At 43.0% G+C, this 18,422-nt stretch overlaps 1 protein-coding gene across 1 annotated transcript in view; it reads right to left on the minus strand.

Moving 5' to 3' along the window:
- The window catches only part of ADAM12 (ADAM metallopeptidase domain 12), a 329,043-nt gene that overhangs the window by 276,481 nt on the left and 34,140 nt on the right, over nt 1-18,422 (minus strand). The window lies entirely within an intron of this gene.

Consider the following 18,422-nt stretch of genomic DNA (forward strand, 5'->3'; position numbering starts at 1 on the left):
GGACTGCAAGTTCCAGCAGCCAACCTTAAAATAATGAGTTAAGAGGAAACAAAATTGAAACAAAACCTGCAACAACATGAGTTGTTGGGTCACATGAGTTTTGGGAAAATGTCACAAGTTGCATTAACTAATGCCATATAACTGGGACAGAGTCACAGAGCGCGAAACACTACTCACTTTATTTTGAGGTAGGCCATTGGAATGGCTCTCTGTAGTTTCCTATGTCTAATACATATGGCTATTGAAATTTAAATTAATTAAAATAAAATAAAGATTAAAAATCAGTTCATCAGTCTCACTGGACACATTTCAAGGCTCTAAAGCAGCACGTACTAGTTACCTCTGCTAGGCAGCCCAGACGTGGAACATTTCCATCTTCACAGCAAGTTCACAGAAATTTCCATCTTCATTGGACATGCCTGAGTCAGTAATAAAGACCTAAAACTTGCATCATCCAATAGCTGCCCAAGAACTAGACTATTTTTAATACTGGTGCCTTCAGGCGATAGAATTAAGTACAAACCCAAGATGGATTTTTTTTTAATGTCCTTTAAGAGAGCTCTTCTCAATTTTAATTGATGGGTGATATTATTATTATTTTTTTTTTTTTGCGGTACATGGGCCTCTCACTGCTGTGGCCTCTCCCGTTGCGGAGCACAGGCTCCGGACGCGCAGGCTCAGCGACCATGGCTCACGGGCCCAGCCGCTCCGCGGCATGTGGGATCTTCTCGGACCGGGGCTCGAAACCCGCGTCCCCTGCATCGGCAGGCGGACTCTCAACCACTGCGCCACCAGGGAAGCCCTGGGGTGATATTATTTTTTAAGTGGTTACTTAAGCTTGAGAGTTAAACTGTTGTATTTCCATATATATAAGATGCTTAAGTATATTTTCTGAGTTTAAACATATCTTGTTTTTTATGGATTCATTCTAGCAAATGACTATACAAACATCAGTGATCTAGTGAAAACCACAATTTTACTTGTTATATTTTGATACTGTCTGGTGTTTGTAACAATTGTACAGGTTTCTGAGTGTTTGCTGAACTTTTAAATTCAATATCACTATTCCTAAACACACATCACTTCTTTTGATTTTAATATAGCATACAAAAGTGTTTCTCAGCCTTGGATTTGCTTTCGAGTCCGTCACAAGGACGTTTACCTAAATTTACCTATATTTTCTGACACTTGAATTTAATTACAAACACATATAAGAATGTTCTCTCCAGGGTCTGCATTTTTTTTTTTTTTTTTTTTGCGGTACGCGGGCCTCTCACTGTTGTGGCCTCTCCCGTTGCAGAGCACAGGCTCTGGACGCGCAGGCTCAGCGGCCATGGCTCATGGGCCCAGCCGCTCCGCAGCATGTGGGATCTTCCCGGACCGGGGCACGAACCCGTGTCCCCTGCATCAGCAGGCAGACTCTCAACCACTGCGCCACCAGGGAAGCCCCCAGGGTCTGCAATTTGTACTCATTAATTATATCTTAGAAAAACAAGATTATTAATTACGCTTACAATAAAATATTAGAACAAAAATACATCTCAATGTTCTGTCAAGATGTGTCCAAAGAGCATATGTATGAATATGTCTGTTTATTTGTACGTGTTTTATGTATATGTATGAAAAGTTACTTTAATTACAAATTGTGTTAGCCTAAGATATGGACACACACATCACTATTTAGTTTTGTTTTTTTCTTACACATCACTATTTTAAAGATAAATCCTGGCAATTATATTTGTGAATAAAAATAAAATATTTGCAGCACCCTTTTTCCCCCATGAAAAGTTCAGTTAAGCTTGAACATGAACATTGGTACTAATTCTACATAAAGTCCCTACGGGAGCTGTTAGAACGTTCTAATGTTAACATATTCAAATGAATACATTTTCCCCCAGGGTGGTAGAAAGAGCTTTACCTGTATATTTTACTTGAGATCTGAATGGTATAGGAGAAACCAATGGAGAAGGAGAACAGAGAGCTATTTTAACTCAAAACCACTCATTGCATTAGATTTCTTAGTTTAAAAGCATGTATTAATTCCATTTTCTTTTGATTTTTAGACATTGGAGATGACAAACTAGTGTTGGTTAAATACAGCCTTCCTTTTTAAAAATGAGACATTGATTGCCCTAATGAAACCGTGTCCTTTACTGAATGCTTAAAGAACTGCATTTGCTGAATAAGTCAATTAAATGCTTATCAGTAGGCTAGAAATGTTTTGACGGTCATTATAATTCTATTTTTCTAATTGGCAAAAGTATATCCAAAAGAGTATATAAAATGTATAAGTACAATTTAAAAAAACAACAATAAAATAATCATCAGGGTACCTACCACCCAGCTGAAAAGTCAAAATATTACCAGAATCTTAGAAACCCCCCGTATTCATTTGCTAAGGCTGCAATAAGAAAATATCTCAGACTGGGTAGCTTAACTATCAGAAATTTATTTCCTCACAGTTCTGGAAGTTAGAAGTCCATGATCAGGGCAGGTTTAGTTTCTTCTGAGGCCTCACTCCTTGTAAGTTCCTCGTGGAAATGAGTTTGGGCAGGCTCCCCCAAATGGTTTGCCCAGGCAGGTCTGCAAAGTAAGGCTCTGGCCAGAGACCACTGTCCATCACTTGGACCCTCGGCTGCTCTGTGCTCTTTCTGAAGTTTCCCACAATGTACTTGCCCAGCACATCCCACTTAACTGGAAATACAAACACATTTTTAAAAAGTGATCTTTTGATTAGCTACAGTTTTTTTCTTTTCTTCTCAGTATTATCCATTGGGCTGCCTTTATTTATTATTTCTTTCTTTCTTTCTTGTTAATAACATTTTTAGTCACAATAACCTCTTAAGTGATATCCTATGACAATGTAAATTATTTTCTCTGCTATCTGTTACTTACGAGCAATATTATAACAACAATAAAGGAATCTTAAAAGTGATCTTATTTCACATTTTACTCCAAAATGTTGGGCTGTCATTCTTTAATCTGTGTAAATGGGAGCTCACCCAAAGTTGAATTTAAATTATCTCACCCATGATGGGTGTAAAATATCCCAAGTCAATAAATGTAACTTTTCAGGGATGCTTATGATTTTTTTTTTTCCTCTGATGGATGGAATGATACACAATATCGTCTCTCTGGTGTTTCTATGTCCTTAAAGGATAGCCGTTTTCAATGACTTAGAAAAATCTGAACCTGACCATGAAGTTGAAATAAGGTGGCAGTGAGCCTGCAGAAGGAAGGGGACTGCATTAAAAAATCAGATGCGGGGTCAATAGCCAAGTCCACTCCCATCACCACTTCTAGGCTATCCTTTCAAAGACAATGGTCAGTTCTGAGCCAAAGTCATTAGTCTCAACCACCGATACTAGAAATTCAGAGGGACCTAATTTTTCAAGCAGAACAAAAATATTAAATAAAATATTGCATTCAAGGGACTCCGAAATAACTGGATCCCTCTCCAGCACTAAATAAATGCTTCAGGCTGCTGCCCTGGCACTCATGGGGCACGAGAGAGTCATCTATTGCTATGAATATTTAGAGGCAATCTTGATTACCACTTTAATATCAGTGCAGCAGTTCCATAGCTGGGAATATATGGGCCCTGTGGAACTGAGAGAGGACAAAATTGAATTAGCTGGAGAATAACACAGTAAGGAACGAGGGCACTGCAGCACCATAATGGGCGTCTCTGGCTTGAGGCCTTTTAGTTGTTACGTAAATGACAATAATGTCTATTCATGAGTCATTGATATTTTTCTCTGATGGAAAATTTACATCAGCAAACCACTTGTTAAAATGTGCAGACTGGCGCACATTATCTTAAGGTAAAAAGTGCTTTTGAAAGATGTGGAATGTAGTTTGAAGTTGTTCGTGTGTTACAGTGTTAGGTTCTCTTTCGCACGGATTCTTCTTACTGTATTTCTCTGCGTGATGGGTTTACCGATTTTAGGCCAATTCTCCCTTCCCACCAAAAAAAGGCACGACCTCACCACCTTTGTCATGCGTGATGCTCTGAATTCAAGCTCTTTATGCTGTTGCTACTGGTGGGATTACTAATGCTTCGATTTGCAACTAACATTTTAGATTTTCATTTTTGATTACTGTAGCTATAGCCAGATCATCTTAAAGCCTCATTCATTCACTGAAATATTGCCATTCTGCCCCACGCATCTGTACGCTATAGGATTACAGTTCCCCGTGCTGTGTCCATCTGAGGACAACGGCAGATTCTGAGCAGACAACGGTCATCTGTCCCCTCCCAGAGCTCACTGTTGGGTTGTAAGAGACCAATAACATGACTTAAAAGAAAGCAATCTAGAAGCACGACAGTGCAGGGTTCTCAAACTTAACCCATCTAAATTTCAACTCTTACGTTACCGCCCCTCCCCAATCCAACGCAAAGGGGAACTCGGGGAAAATTCACAGCAGCTCCCCCAGAACTCCCCAGCTTAGTTAACAATGCACCTTCTTAAACCCCTTCAGCAATGACCCACTGTTCTTAGAATAACTGTTGTCTTCACACCACCAACAGTCTGGCCTCTCTCACCCCTAAGCTCCCGGCACACCGCTGAACCGGTCAGGCTGCAGCTGGCTTCTGGGCCTCTGCGCCAGCTGAGCCTTTGCTGGAAGGCCCTCCTGGGCTCTCGAGGCGCCTCACCTCCCGGTCTCAGCCTGGACGTCACCCCCCCGCAGGGAAGCCCCCCATCCCAGTGGGCTCTTTGCCCCACACACCACTTCTCTCTCTTTCTAGCCATCTCATTTGTGATCGTGTATTGGTGTGTTTATTTTACTTGTTAATTGTCTAGCTCCCCTTTTCAGAAACAGAAACTTTGTAGGAAGAGGGAATTTTTCTGCTTTGTTCCACATCCTATTCCCAACACCCAGAATGGGGCCACCTAGAAACATCTGTGGGATGACAGAAGACAGGCGCGGCGGTAGCAGGAGATGGCGGAAGGGATACTGATTCAGGGGGCAGCGGAGGCATAAGTGCCACCTCAGGAGGTATGAAGGGCCGTCTGGGCTCTCCTCCCGGGTCCCTGCTGACCCAAGCACAAGGCCGAAGTCCATCCATCTGAGCCCCGCCTCACTCTCAGAGGCTGACGGCCCACAGATGCAAGCAGCTGCACAGAGGATCCTTGGTAGCGAGCGAGGAACTGGGCCATCGAAGGTGCCTTGGGTTCTGTTCCTCTGTGGAGAGGAAGAGGGGCTTGCTGGGAGCTGGACCACCTATACTTGGGGCGGCCGAGAAGGCCAGTGAGTACGAGCTCCCAGCCTGGCTCCTGGCCCCTCCGAGGACACCCGCTCGTCCCGCTTGGTTTCTTTGGACCTCAGTGATGGAGAGCCCAGACCAGAGCAGAGGGGCAGAGAGCGTGCTGTAAGGGGACGAGGGGGTGAATCAGCGGAAATCAAGGTCAAACACAAGGTGGTGGTTCTGGGGGCTGCAGAGCTAGAAATCAGAGACATGCTGGGAAGGGGGTGAGCAAATCAGGGTAGGAGGGGCTTGAGGACGTCCTATTCTGCCACTTACTGGTTCTTAACTGCCCTGGGCTTGGGGGCTGAACGTTGGACACCGTGTGGTGACGTGGTGACCTAGGAGCTGAAACGTGTGGTGAGACTGTGCTGCTGAAATGGGCCCCTGACATCAGATCCCAGCAGGCTGTGCACTGGTCCTCAGACCTCTGATGCCCTCCCATCCGCCCTGCCTTCAGACATCTCGATTAGCAGGAAGGAGAGACAAAGTCGAGCTCCACCTGGCCGCCTGCTCAGGGCTCAGGAACCTCAGGACGCCCAGGGCAGGAGGCCAGTGGCTAGGATGGACTTCCCCATCGGCCATTCTCCCCATCACTCAGAAGACCGTCCACAGCCCTAGTGCCACGGGCCCATCATCCCGCCCACACGAGGTACCGGCCCCTCCTGCATGTTCAGTATCAGTGAGGCGGCACCACCGACAGCAGGGCTTGTGATGAGCAACGCTGTCACGAGAAGACGGCCTGAGCCGAGTGCCAGGGCCCAGGGTCACTTCAGCATCTTCAAGCTACCTCCTCCAACAGCCACGGAGAAGGTCACTGAGCCCCTGTGTGATGGCTAGGGACATCTTAAGTTGGATATTTAGGAAGCACATAGGTAACAATCCCTCCTCCTTTGAATGCAAAGGAACAATAATCTCACCGAAGAAAGACCTATTTCATTGCATCTCGGAAACTGTCGTTCCATGTAGGAGGCTGAACCTGGGAAGGGGTCAGGCCAGAGATGTGTCCACAGACAGGCTGGATGCTGCCACTCGGACTGAGGGACTACTGGTTGGTCATTTCACTCTGCTGGGCCTCGGCTTCCTCACCGGGAGACCGGGGATAACAATGCTGTCTATCAGTGTGGTCGGCAGAATAACGGGCCCCCAGAGGTGTCCTAACCCTGGGAGCCTGTGAATATGTTACCTTACCTGGAAAAAGGGACCTTGCATATGCGATAAAGGGGGACAGGGAGATATTATCCTCGTTTATTCAGATGGGCCCAGTGTACTCACGAGGATCCTTAAAAGCAGAGAACGTTTCATTGCTGGGGTTGGAGAGATGCCACAGGAGAAGAACTTGACCACTTTGCTCGCTTTGAAGATGGAGCAAGGGAGCCATACGCCAAGCAAGCAGCGGCCTTGAGAAGCTGGGAACGACCCTTAACCTTCAGCTGGCGAGAACACAGAGAACGTGGCCCGACAACCTCCAAGTTGGCGGACTTCTGCCAACATCTGGAATGAGCAGGGAACGGACCCTCCCCTGATGCTGCCATCATAAAGGGCAGCTCTGGGAACACTTTGATTTTAACCTGGTGAGATGTGAAGCAGGAAACCCAACCAGGCTGCCCGCCTTGTGACCTTCAGAACTGAGAGATCACAAATGGGTATTGTTTCAAGCCACCTAAGTTGTGGTGGTTTGTTAGAGCAGCGATAGAAAACTGAGCCATCAGGAAGGTTGCTGTGAGATTCAAATGGTAAAATGTCTGTTTGGAAACCATGCTGCATGATAAAATGGAAATGCATTTTTATTACATAAGTCCAATCACAAACGAAGCTGCTACTTCCCAGCATGACAGTGACAAAACACCATTTCACTTAATATTTATTGCTATTTACCCGAATTGCAACCCTTTTATGCTTTCTGTATTTTGATCTAAATGGGCATAATATATTAAGTTTTTAAAAACGCTAACAAGTTTTCAAAAAGAAATATAATACATTCATTAATTGGGGGCCTGTTTATAAGGCAGGCACCAGGCCAGTTCCTGGGGAGATGGCTCAAAGCAACTTATCTCCTCCCTCGTGTTAGTAGTAGGAGGCCCTTTGTCCTGTCACTTTAGCAGCAATATGTTAACTTAACCTTTACACCCCATGCTTCACTAGCCTCTGACCCAAGCACACCTTTCACATCTTTGGATCACACAATGCCTTACCTAACCAATTGATTCTTTTCTTAAAGAAGCAGAGATGAAGAATAAGTAATTAACGGATGACTAGATCTTTTCCCCAGCTTCCCCTTCAGTCATCTCATGGGCAAACTGCATGAACAGGACAGCATCTAAAGAAAGACCACAAGGAGTCAGCAAGTCTGCACACAGTGAAGGATGACAAAGACTCTGACCTCCTCTCTAAACGATTAACTGCGCCTAGCTTCCCCTTTTACTCTTAAAAGACTTTCATGGCCAAGCAGAATCTTTTGAGTTGGTTCTTGGACACGAGTCCGCATTCTCGCCAGGTTGCCGGCCTCCTGAATAAAGCAGACTTTCCTTTTCCAACCAACACTTGCCTCTTGAGTATTGGCTTTCGAGCAGCAAGCAACCAAACCTGGCTTGGTAGCCCTTGTTTAGTACGGAAAGAAGATATTATACCTATATGACCAGTGTTACGGAAGGCGACAGAAGGTTCTGAAAGGCCCACACGGACACAACACAAGATACACGCATGCACTTCATCTTGACGTGAAATATTCTAAAGATAAGACTTTCTAAGATTTGCTTACTGATATGATCAGGGATATTATAATATTAGAAAACAGAACCGAGCATTACTTTTTGGAATGACTTGCCTAGTCTTACAAGACACAGCTGTAAAATAACATGCACTGTGTTTATTAAGTAGAAAGTTTGGTTTCCAATTGAAAATTCATTTATCTAACTTATTTTATGTCTGGCAACTTTCATACACCATTTTATTTTTTCCTACAACAACATTTCGAAACTGTCAGTCAGAGGAAGTTAATAGCTTAAGTTGCTAGTTAGCTTGCATGCAAGCTGTCTTCCAGAGAGAGTATCCCATTCATATGTTGACTAAGGGCCATTTATAAAGCGTCACTGAAATCTCTTGCAAATAAACATTAGTGGAATATAATAAACTCTTTAAAAAGTAATCCTGCTATCGATCACGGAGGCACTGCCAAATCATTCTGTCCTAACTGAAGCCTGGTGCAAACAAGTTTTTCTGCTGCAAACAGAATTACAGCTAATTGCTAACTTTTTATAAAACATACCCTAATTGCCCCGTGAAAACTCATGCTAAAAGCCTCACGGAAAGCTATGAGATTTCACAACTTCAGACAAAAAATGCAGTATGACTGTCCCCAGCTTTTCCCATCGCTTGCCCTGTCACGCTATTTCTTGGGGCATTTGGGCCTCAGAAGCAGGAGGGGGAGAGAGCAGGAAGGAGAAAGGTTGCTGGCAGGCGCTGGAGGAGGCCTCCAGGGGCAGAGTTAGGAGACGGAGCCAGAGAGGATGGTGCTGTGGACATAGATGCGTGCAGCCTTGCGACAGAGGACACAAGAAGGGCAGTGGAGGACTCAAGTGGCCACTCACTCCACTGGGTTCAAAGGACTTTGCACCCCTTGAAGATACAGTTTTCCATCTTCATCCTAGCTCGGTTCTGGGATAGGGAGGTCCTCAATCAGTGTACTTTGCTGAATGAAAACTTGAGTTCAACTTTCTTTTCTGTTAAAATACTAGTAAAGTCAACCAATCATAAATCCAGTAACTCTTATAGGCAACTTTGTCTTCTACGTAGAGGACCCTCAAGTCCAAATCTCCAGCTCCAACCTCTATCTTGTGATGAGAACGACCACAAGTCAGGTCGAACAGATCCCTCACCAGCGACTCAAATGCTACTGGGTTTAAAACTCGCTCCCCACGTTTCCCATCGTCTCCACAACTTCCTGAAGCACACTCCTCGTCCCGGACCCCTTCTTTTCCCTGTTGTCGGCATCATCATCCTTTTGCACCACATTCGTACCGTCCTGCGACTCTCGTCTTTCTCCCCATCTCATGTTGAATTAGTGGTCAAGCCCTGTGGACCCTGTCTCTGGATAGCTCTGGAATTCTTTCTGTTCCTGCTGCGTGGTCCTCACTGCAGCTCTCCTGACCACTCTTGCATCAACCAGTCCTAGACATGGTTCCCTGAGCTCTTTTACGAATGCAGGGCTCAAATCCTACGTCTCCCCTTCATCTTGGTCTGAAGCAGAGGTTCCTCAGCTTTTCATCCTCTTCAGTTTGTCCACCCTCCCTCCCTCCCCACTCAATGCTCAAGGGCAGAGCTGACAAACATTTCCTATAAAGAGCCAGGTACTAAATATTTTAAGTTTTGCGGGCCATTTGGTCTTTGCCAGGACTACTCAACTCTGTCCTTGCCGGCAAATACAGCCACAGACAATACCTAAATGAATGAGCGTGGCTATGTGCCACTAAAACCTTATTCATGGACACCAACATATGAATTTCATGTAATTTTATATATCATGAAATACTCATCATCTTTGGATTTTTTTCCCCGGCCACTTAAAAATGTAAAACGCATTCTCGAACCCGAGCTAGCATCCAAATCACCTGGAGGGCTTGTTGAAATGCAGATTGTAGGGTCCATCACAGAGTTTCTTATTCAGTAGATCTGAGACAGGGCCTGGGCATTTGGACTTGTAATAAGTACCCAGGTGATGCTGCTACTGTTGGCCCGGGGATCAGATTTTCCGAATCGCTGTGCTAGACCAAGTTTCACAGGGTGACAGTTCACAAGCTCCACTCAGCCTGCAGCTAATGTTGGTTTGGCCCCAAAGTGCATGCCACCCAATTTGTCAATCTGATTTAATTGCTAACCTCTAAGAGTCAGGAGAATTCCCAGCCAAACCTAGATGTGTTGCTTCTCAGAGGAAAAAAAAATATCAGAAAAATGGCAACCCTGGGCTTGCACTTCACGGGACAGGAATTGGTTAAAACTGAAGAGAAGCTGCCTGTTCTTCCAGCCCCACCTGCCCTACGTTATCTGCACATGGAGGCCAAGGGGCAAAGGTGATCTATTGTCTTATGCCTGGCCAGCTTTGCTTGTTTATAACCCCAGCCTGGCCCCTTGCGGCCTTTGAATTTGCAATCTCTGGTCTAATGTCAAATAGGATGTTGATACTGGTTGGATGATTAGAAATACGCATGGAAGGAATGAGCTCAGCTTTCCTCTCTTGCCTCCTCTGGCCTCCCGAACTCCTTCTCATCCCACAGGGCCCCTGAGCGGCTCCTAACCTTTGAAGCCCTCCGTGACGATTCAGGTAGAACTCTCCTCTCTTCTCCCTGCACATTACACTCCCACATTCTGCCTGGACTATACTTATTTCTGTTCATGGCAAAGTGCTCACTAGGCTACAAGCTCCGGGAAGCCTTAGCCAACTTTGAATATCCACCAAGCTGCCTCAGGTGCTACTTTCTTATACATCCAAAGCACGAAAGCAATGCTTATTGGTTTGATTAACTTGAACTTGATCAATACATTCAAAAATGTTGCTCATTCATCTTTTCATCAAATAGTTATATGCCAGATACTGTGCTATGTTCAGGCAGTCTACCCTGCTAACCAATCGTGACCCTCACTACAAAGTTCAGAGTCATGAAAATAGCTTATTATACTGAACAAAAGAATATACCAGCTACTTTGTTACCGATGTTGTGTTGACAAAGTTCCATATTTAAATCCACCCTTAATACAGACAATTTTTAGACCAATATAGAAAATCTCGTCCTTGCTGAGAGCGAGGCTGGAGTTATCACAAATGTGTGATCAGCAAATCCTTTGCCTATTTTGAGCTTTCCTGGATTAGGCATCTTAAACTAAACCACAGAGTGTAAATGTGACAGCATTTAAGAGGCTACTGTGGAAACTGCAGGATTTCTACCAGGACGATACTAGCTGCCACCAAGTGGTCATAACGGATGAAGTTCACAGTCACCACTGTGCCTTCATGTCCTTCACTGGCAGTCCATGGCTTTTGCTTTGTGAAAGGACAGCCAGGAGCGCTCAGGGATTCCTTTTTGTCCTGTTGGGCAGAAAAAAGAGCAGCTCCATTCCTATAAACGACTTTGTAACATCTATGCAAAACTGGACCAATAATCAATTACCTGGACTTTAAAACTAAGTAATGTTGACTTAACAAAGAAGAGTCAAGACAGCTAACAGATGCAGCATGGGGTATGAATAATTTATAGCTGACTTACAAGGTTTTTAACCAATGAAAACCAAAATTCCATTATTTTCTAGAGATAGAATGTCATACAGGGATACCTGCTTAAGTCCTGCTGAAAAAATCTTTTATTTGTAACTGTTTCAAGGAGAAAAGTTCAGAAACGATTTCAGATGAGTTACTTGCTAGAGGACATTTTGTATAAACAAAATTGTGTGTTCGTATATGGATTTTTCTCAAACAGAAAATAGGATCTTACCTAAAGGTGCAATGAAATAAGGAACAATAAAAACTGTTGCATGGTCATCAAGTTTAAATTAAAGGTTTCCCTGCTAATTCTTTATAAATAGAAAAGCTGGGCTTACACAGGGAACTATATTCAATACCTTATAATGACTTACAATGGAAAAGAATCTGAAAAAGAATATATATACATATGTAAAACTGAACCACTTCACTGTACACCTAAAACTAAAACAACATAGTAAATCAATTACACTTCAGTAAAGAAATATTTTTTTAAAAAGCTGGGCTTAGTGGAAGATAAAAGGAAGTGGGGCTTCCCTGGTGGCTCAGTGGTTGAGAGTCCGCCTGCCAATGCAGGGGACACGGGTTCGTGCCCCGGTCCGGGAAGATCCCACATGCCGCGGAGCGGCTGGGCCCGTGAGCCATGGCCGCTGAGCCTGCGCGTCCGGAGCCTGTGCTCCGCAACGGGAGAGGCCGCAACGGTGAGAGGCCCGCGTACCGTAAAAAAAAAAAAAAAAGGAAGTGATCAATTAAGCCCATCAGTAGCTTTACCCTAAACTAGAACTCGATTTTTTCATTACAGCCACCTTCCCCTCCCTAAAAAAAAAAAAAAAAAAAAAAGGATCACAACAGACTCGGGGTCAAATTCAAGCTCCATGAATTACTACCTTTGCTGTGGCTTAGTCATTGTTAGCCTCTCTGAGCCCATTTCTTCACTTGTAAATCATAATAATATCAGCTGGGAGGATTAATGACATGGTTTATATCAACACGTGGACAGGGCTGCCACACAGGAGGCACTTAACGTGATTGACGGTAAGAATTACACCACACTGCTGCTTGTATGGATGACACCTCTGTTCCTTTTGCTAAGAACGTATTTTTGCCTTCCAATCCAGCAAAGTAGTCCCATTCTTATACTCTACTTTCCATTTTGTCGTAAACCATAACATCTGATCGCAAAAATACAGATGCACACACATATTTATTTCTGTTCTTCTGTTGGAATTGTTGAGAAAAAGAATTCCTCATAAGAGCCTTATCCAAACTGTCAATCATGGTTACCTGAGCAAGAAAAGAAAGATTAATAAATCCCTTCTCAAAAATTTAGGGGACGGGCTTCCCTGGTGGCGCAGTGGTTGAGAGTCCGCCTGCCGATGCAGGGGACGCGGGTTCGTGCCCCGGTCCGGGAAGATCCCACATGCCGCGGAGCGGCTGGGCCCGTGAGCCATGGCCGCTGAGCCTGCGCGTCCGGAACCTGTGCTCCGCGATGGGAGAGGCCACAACCGTGAGAGGCCCGCGTAATGCAAAAAAAAAAAAATTTAGGGGATTCTGTCCCCCACCCCCAAAATATATACAAGCTCCTGCCCCCGTTCCACCTGTACATGGTTTTTGGCCCATCCTAGAAGGATGCTGTTTGTAAAGAAAAGCAAAACAAACAAAACTATGGGATGTGGAGTGGACAGAAGGCAAGACAATCTCTCTTCATCTGACAAGAAGCAGCTCAAAATAAACCACTGTGATGAAGCAGTGAGTAACAGGGAAACACACATGCGCTTGATGGGTAAACTGTGCATCTACACACCGTGTCTGCCGTAAACAATGCAAACTGCTGGCAGGTAGATTTCATGAAAGGCAGTGGCTGGAGAGTACAGCAGGCTTATACCCACCCCTGTTTGTGGGGACCATCAGGACATGTGCACCAGAATACATTTTACATTAAAACGCTTGGTAGGTAACTGTCTTTTCCTTCTTTTTAAACATCCTGCTGAAAAGAACTATATTTTCGAAGTCATGCAAAGTCATCATTCCCTCCTCAAACACATCTTTTGTGGGAGCTACACACCCCTGTTCCTTCCACAGTTTTCCACCGGGTATGGTTATCAATGAGTCACTATTCAGGGACTCTGATCTGGAACCACATCATTTTTTAAAATTTTACCACTTATTCTTTATTGTGTTGTATGAAGTCCCTGTGTAATGCAAGTATGTACTGTACGAGAATACCCATATTTCCAAATCACATTATGTGGTGTAGACCACAGCCTGCAGAAGCATCGTGTGTAGCCTTTACAATCCATGGTTGGATTTACACTTTACAGTCCACTATTGGCTGCTGCAAAAAGTATGATAAGAGATGAAGGGGGGGGTGGGGAAGAAAGCTAAGTATAAATACACTTCGCCAAACATACACAGCTTACAGAGGAACCCTCATGGAAACAAGTCAAATGACCACATTTGATGTGATATCTATAAAGTGTAGACTCTGCAATAAAAAGCCAAAGGCACATAAAAATATATTTTAACTTTAAAAATTACAGTAATTCTTTGCTTGTGTCTTACCAATATGTATCTGACAGTCAAAATTTCAAAATATAGATATAATAGATAGAGCGATACTGTAGAAGAGCAACAAGAAAATCCCCCAAATCCATAAAGTCGTTCAAATGTGAAAACAGAGAACAGTTTCAACAATGGAGAATTTGCTATGGTGAGCCCAAACCATCCAATATAGAAAAGCGTCTAGAAAAAAGTCTTAGATGTTAAATAAATTTTGACTTCCTCTTGCTCAGAGAATGTTCTTAAAATGCAACACTGGTTGTAATATTTCAGATATGAGTCACCAAATTTAGATTTCAGGGCCACTCCTTATCCTCCTAGATCTGTACCTTAAAGGTCTATAAGTTCGGTCCAGGACTGCATCAGCTTATCACCTACTATGATCTGTGAATTGCTAGTATCCCAGATTCTCCCTTCCTAAACCTGCTTAGCTATTTTTTTAAGTGAACTGCAGGCCTCGTCATTTTGCTTATTGATTTATCTTATGAATTTTGACCCATAGTTCCAACTTATTGAGAACTTTTAAAGCCATGCCTCTTTTGGCCAAACTAGTAGCTACTCAGTGCCATGTCAGCCTTATTAAAGTATGATATTACAGTGCTGGTGAGATGCCAAGAAATGAGCACTTTCATGCACAGCTGATACAAGTGTAAATTGGTACAGCCTTCCACGAAGCAATCTGGAAATAGTTATAATACCCCTTAAAAATGTACATATCTTTGATTCAACAATTCCAATCTTAATTCATTTAAAGGAAATAACCAGAAAAGTATGTACAGATATAAGCAGAAAGATATTTAGCACAACTTATATTGAAAAGTTACAAAATGCCTGTATGTCCACCCCAGGGGAATGGTTTAAAAATGACACAGGAAGCAAGTGATAACGATATTACGGTCATTAAGCTGATGGTCCAAGAATGGAGAAGTTCTGCTTCTGCTAATGACAGTCAGTAATCTGGACTCATCTTCCCACTGAAAACAACTCTAACAGCTGGGAAAAATATACAAAAATTCTACTTGAAGACAATGTAGAGTTTCCAAAGAAATAAAGAATCATGGGACCATGACCCAGGGAGAGAAGAAAGCCCAAGGTGGGAACCCAGAATTGGAGGTTAATTTTCCCGCCCAAGGCACGTGCAGATATTAGAAGAAGCAGTTCAGAGGCTGAAAATTTCAGCAGAACTTTCAACAGACGCACAGGGCCGAGGGGACAAAATTTGGATATCAGAGACTGCTAAGAAGGGGTACTGACAACTCCCCATTCTGGGCTTTGGATTGGGATCTCTAAATGCTAAGCCCCAGAAGAAAGGGTGAATCATAAGTAGAACAGTCCTCAAGGAGACTGAAACCTGCTTAGTCCCTGATCACAAGCACTCCTGGCTTAGGCACCAGTCATATAACATCAGTGTCTCAAACTATCCTTAAGCTTTTCATGTACAATGTCTGACACTCAAAAACTAACTGGGCATAAGTGGATGCCAAGAAGAAGAGACTGAAATTCAGGAGAAACCATAGAAACTGATCTAGAGGAGATCCAGTTAATGGAACTAACAGAGACAGACTTTTAAAATGACTATGCTTAGTAGGTTCAAGGAGTTAAAAAACAAAAATTTCAGCAGAGAATCGGAGCTACATGGCTTTCTAGAACTGAAAAATATAACTCATTGAATAGGTTCAACAGCAGTTTAGACATAGCTGAAGAGAGCAACAGTGAGTGGAAAATACGTCTGAAGAAAATATGCAGGACTAAAACATAAAGAGACAAAAGGGTGGAAAATTTAGAAAAGAGCTTAAGAGATGTATGGGATATGGTGAAATGTCTATGCATGTGCAGAGATGCACATGGTAAAAGAATATAAGAGAAAACACAGCAGAAGAAATATTTGAAGAGAAAAAAACTAGGAATTTTTCAAAATTGGCAAAACACACTGAGACCCACATTTTTAAAACACCATGAATCCTAAGCACTATAAATAAAAGTAAAAACCACACATAGACCTAACATAGTAAAATTTCTGAAAAATAGAGATGAAGAAAAAAATACAATATCTTCAAAGGAGCAGTAAAAGTTAGCAGATAACATCACAGAAAATAATGGAATATATTATAGTGCTTACAGAAAATAATTTCCACCTAGAGTTCCATACCCCATGAAATATCCTTAGAAACTGAAGATGAAATGAAAGCATTTTCAATCAGACAAAAATTGAAAGAACTCATAAGCAACAGATTGCATTAAGGGAATACTAAGGGCTTTTCTTCGGGCAAGAGGAAACTTACCCTTGAAAGCTGCTTGGAGATGTAGGAAGGCATGAAGAGGTAAGATTAACATGTGGGAACCTCTAAATGAATATTAAAGGCATGATAGAACAATAATAAGAGAGAGAGGAAGTAAATATAACCCAGGGAATGAGTTTATAGCAGTTTAAACAGCCTGTGTTCACTTTCAATGCCTTCATTTCCAATGATGTATTTTTCAAATGGAAGATTTCATGACCCAAGGCCTTGGTGGTCCTACCTGGAACTTCAGTCACTAGAGATATAGTCTGTATTTCTTCTGGCTGCACCCATTTCTCCAACAAATCTGCTGAGCATCTATTACGTGCACACTGTGCAGGGTGCTGGGACCACAGAGATGAAAACACCCATTTTATAGGTGAAGAAGGGAAACTCAGGGAGATTAAGCAATTTGCTCAAGGTCACCAGGCTCGTAAGTGGCAGAGCTGAACTCCAGGTCTATTTCCTTGTCACGGGTCTTTTGCTAAGCGGCTCTTACTCCCAATCAAAAATGATGTACATATGAGTGCTCAGCTGGAATGTATCCACATTGGGGTTTTACTGCTATTAACACTCAGCTTTTTCTCTCATATCCCTGCATCACTGTCACTCTCTTCACTATCTCCAAGTTATTCCCTTTAACCATTTTTCCTACTCTCTGTGCCTTTGCAGCACAAAATATCTTGAATTCATTCATGAAATGTGCAACCTTCTATTTACTCAGATGTTAAGCCTACAGAATTCTGCAGTTGAAAGAATCCCACTGGGATTTCCAACCATTTAAGGTCACTGCCCAAATCATGCACAGTTGCTATCCACTCACCCTGGCCAAGAGCTGGGGTCAAGGTGAAAGCCGAAGCTCCAAGGTGGCCCAGGAAAGAAGGAAGGAGGCTGCTGTTTCCCTCCACCTGCCTGAACCCATCCCACCTGATGGGACCTGGGCAGACGGGAGAAGGCCAGTGGTGATGCTATCAATGGGTCTCCTTTCTGATTCGCACCACCAAATTCAGTGCCTCCAAGCTAAGAGTTAGCCCCCTTAACTCTGGCAATAACTTTTGCATATATCTTCATATATCTTTAACAACGTGGAGGGGAAAATTCTTTCTACCAAGCAATAATCAATCACATGTCTCTATATAATTTACAGTCAAGACACATTTTTAGAACACTGAAATACTGCTTCAACGTTTCTGCTATTAACATAAGACCCTGATTTTATTTGCTGGAGAACTTATTAGCACAGGACCTCACATTTTTTATTAATAGGAAACACAAAAACTGACCTGACTAAAGAATAACATTCTGAACAGAAAAATAAAAACCCTTAAAACCCAGATATAAAAGTCTACATAGGCTGAGTGTTGAATTCTTCTTACATGTCCACAGATTAAGTGATGCTCAGGTACAAATATTGCTACGAGATTCCACAACTATATTATGATGAAAAAGACCGACTTCTGAGGGGGCCCAAAGGTTTCTGTCAGCAGGTCTTTTGAGTTTCATCTGCTGAATAAAGACAAATACTCAAAGTAAACAACTATTTTAACAGGTAGGTTGAAATCAATGCTTATCAACCTGGGGTGATTTTGCCCCCAGGGCAAATGTGGCAATATCTGGAGATGTTCCTCATCATCATGACTGGGTGAGGGATGGTACTGGCACAGGGTGGGTAGAGACCAGGGATGCTGGTAAACATCCTACTGTATACGGGATAACCCAGTGTTCCCCCACTCCTCCAGCAAAGAATTATCCAGTCCCAAATGTTAACAGTGCCACAGTTGAGAAGCCCTGATTTAACATTTTTCTTCATGAATAGCTGTATTTAACCAGATGGTCTATAAGTTAATAAATACTAACAATTCCCTGCTTTACATAGCACTCCTTCTCATTATTTTATTTATATATGCAAACAGATGGATTATGTATTTTTTAAGACCACCTTTGAATGGGAGAAGACGTGCCAAGATATAACTATATTCAATCCATATCAGTGTGAATGCAGTTCACCTCAGCCCCAGAAATGATGGAACACTGGAAAATAGATTATTGTGTAATAGATTAAAATCCGGGGAGGTTTTCTGGA

This window comes from Delphinapterus leucas, chromosome 16 (assembly GCF_059928025.1).
Source record: "Delphinapterus leucas isolate spDelLeu-1000000601 "Yukka" chromosome 16, BTC_Dleu_Yukka2, whole genome shotgun sequence".
Taxonomy (NCBI): domain Eukaryota; kingdom Metazoa; phylum Chordata; class Mammalia; order Artiodactyla; family Monodontidae; genus Delphinapterus; species Delphinapterus leucas.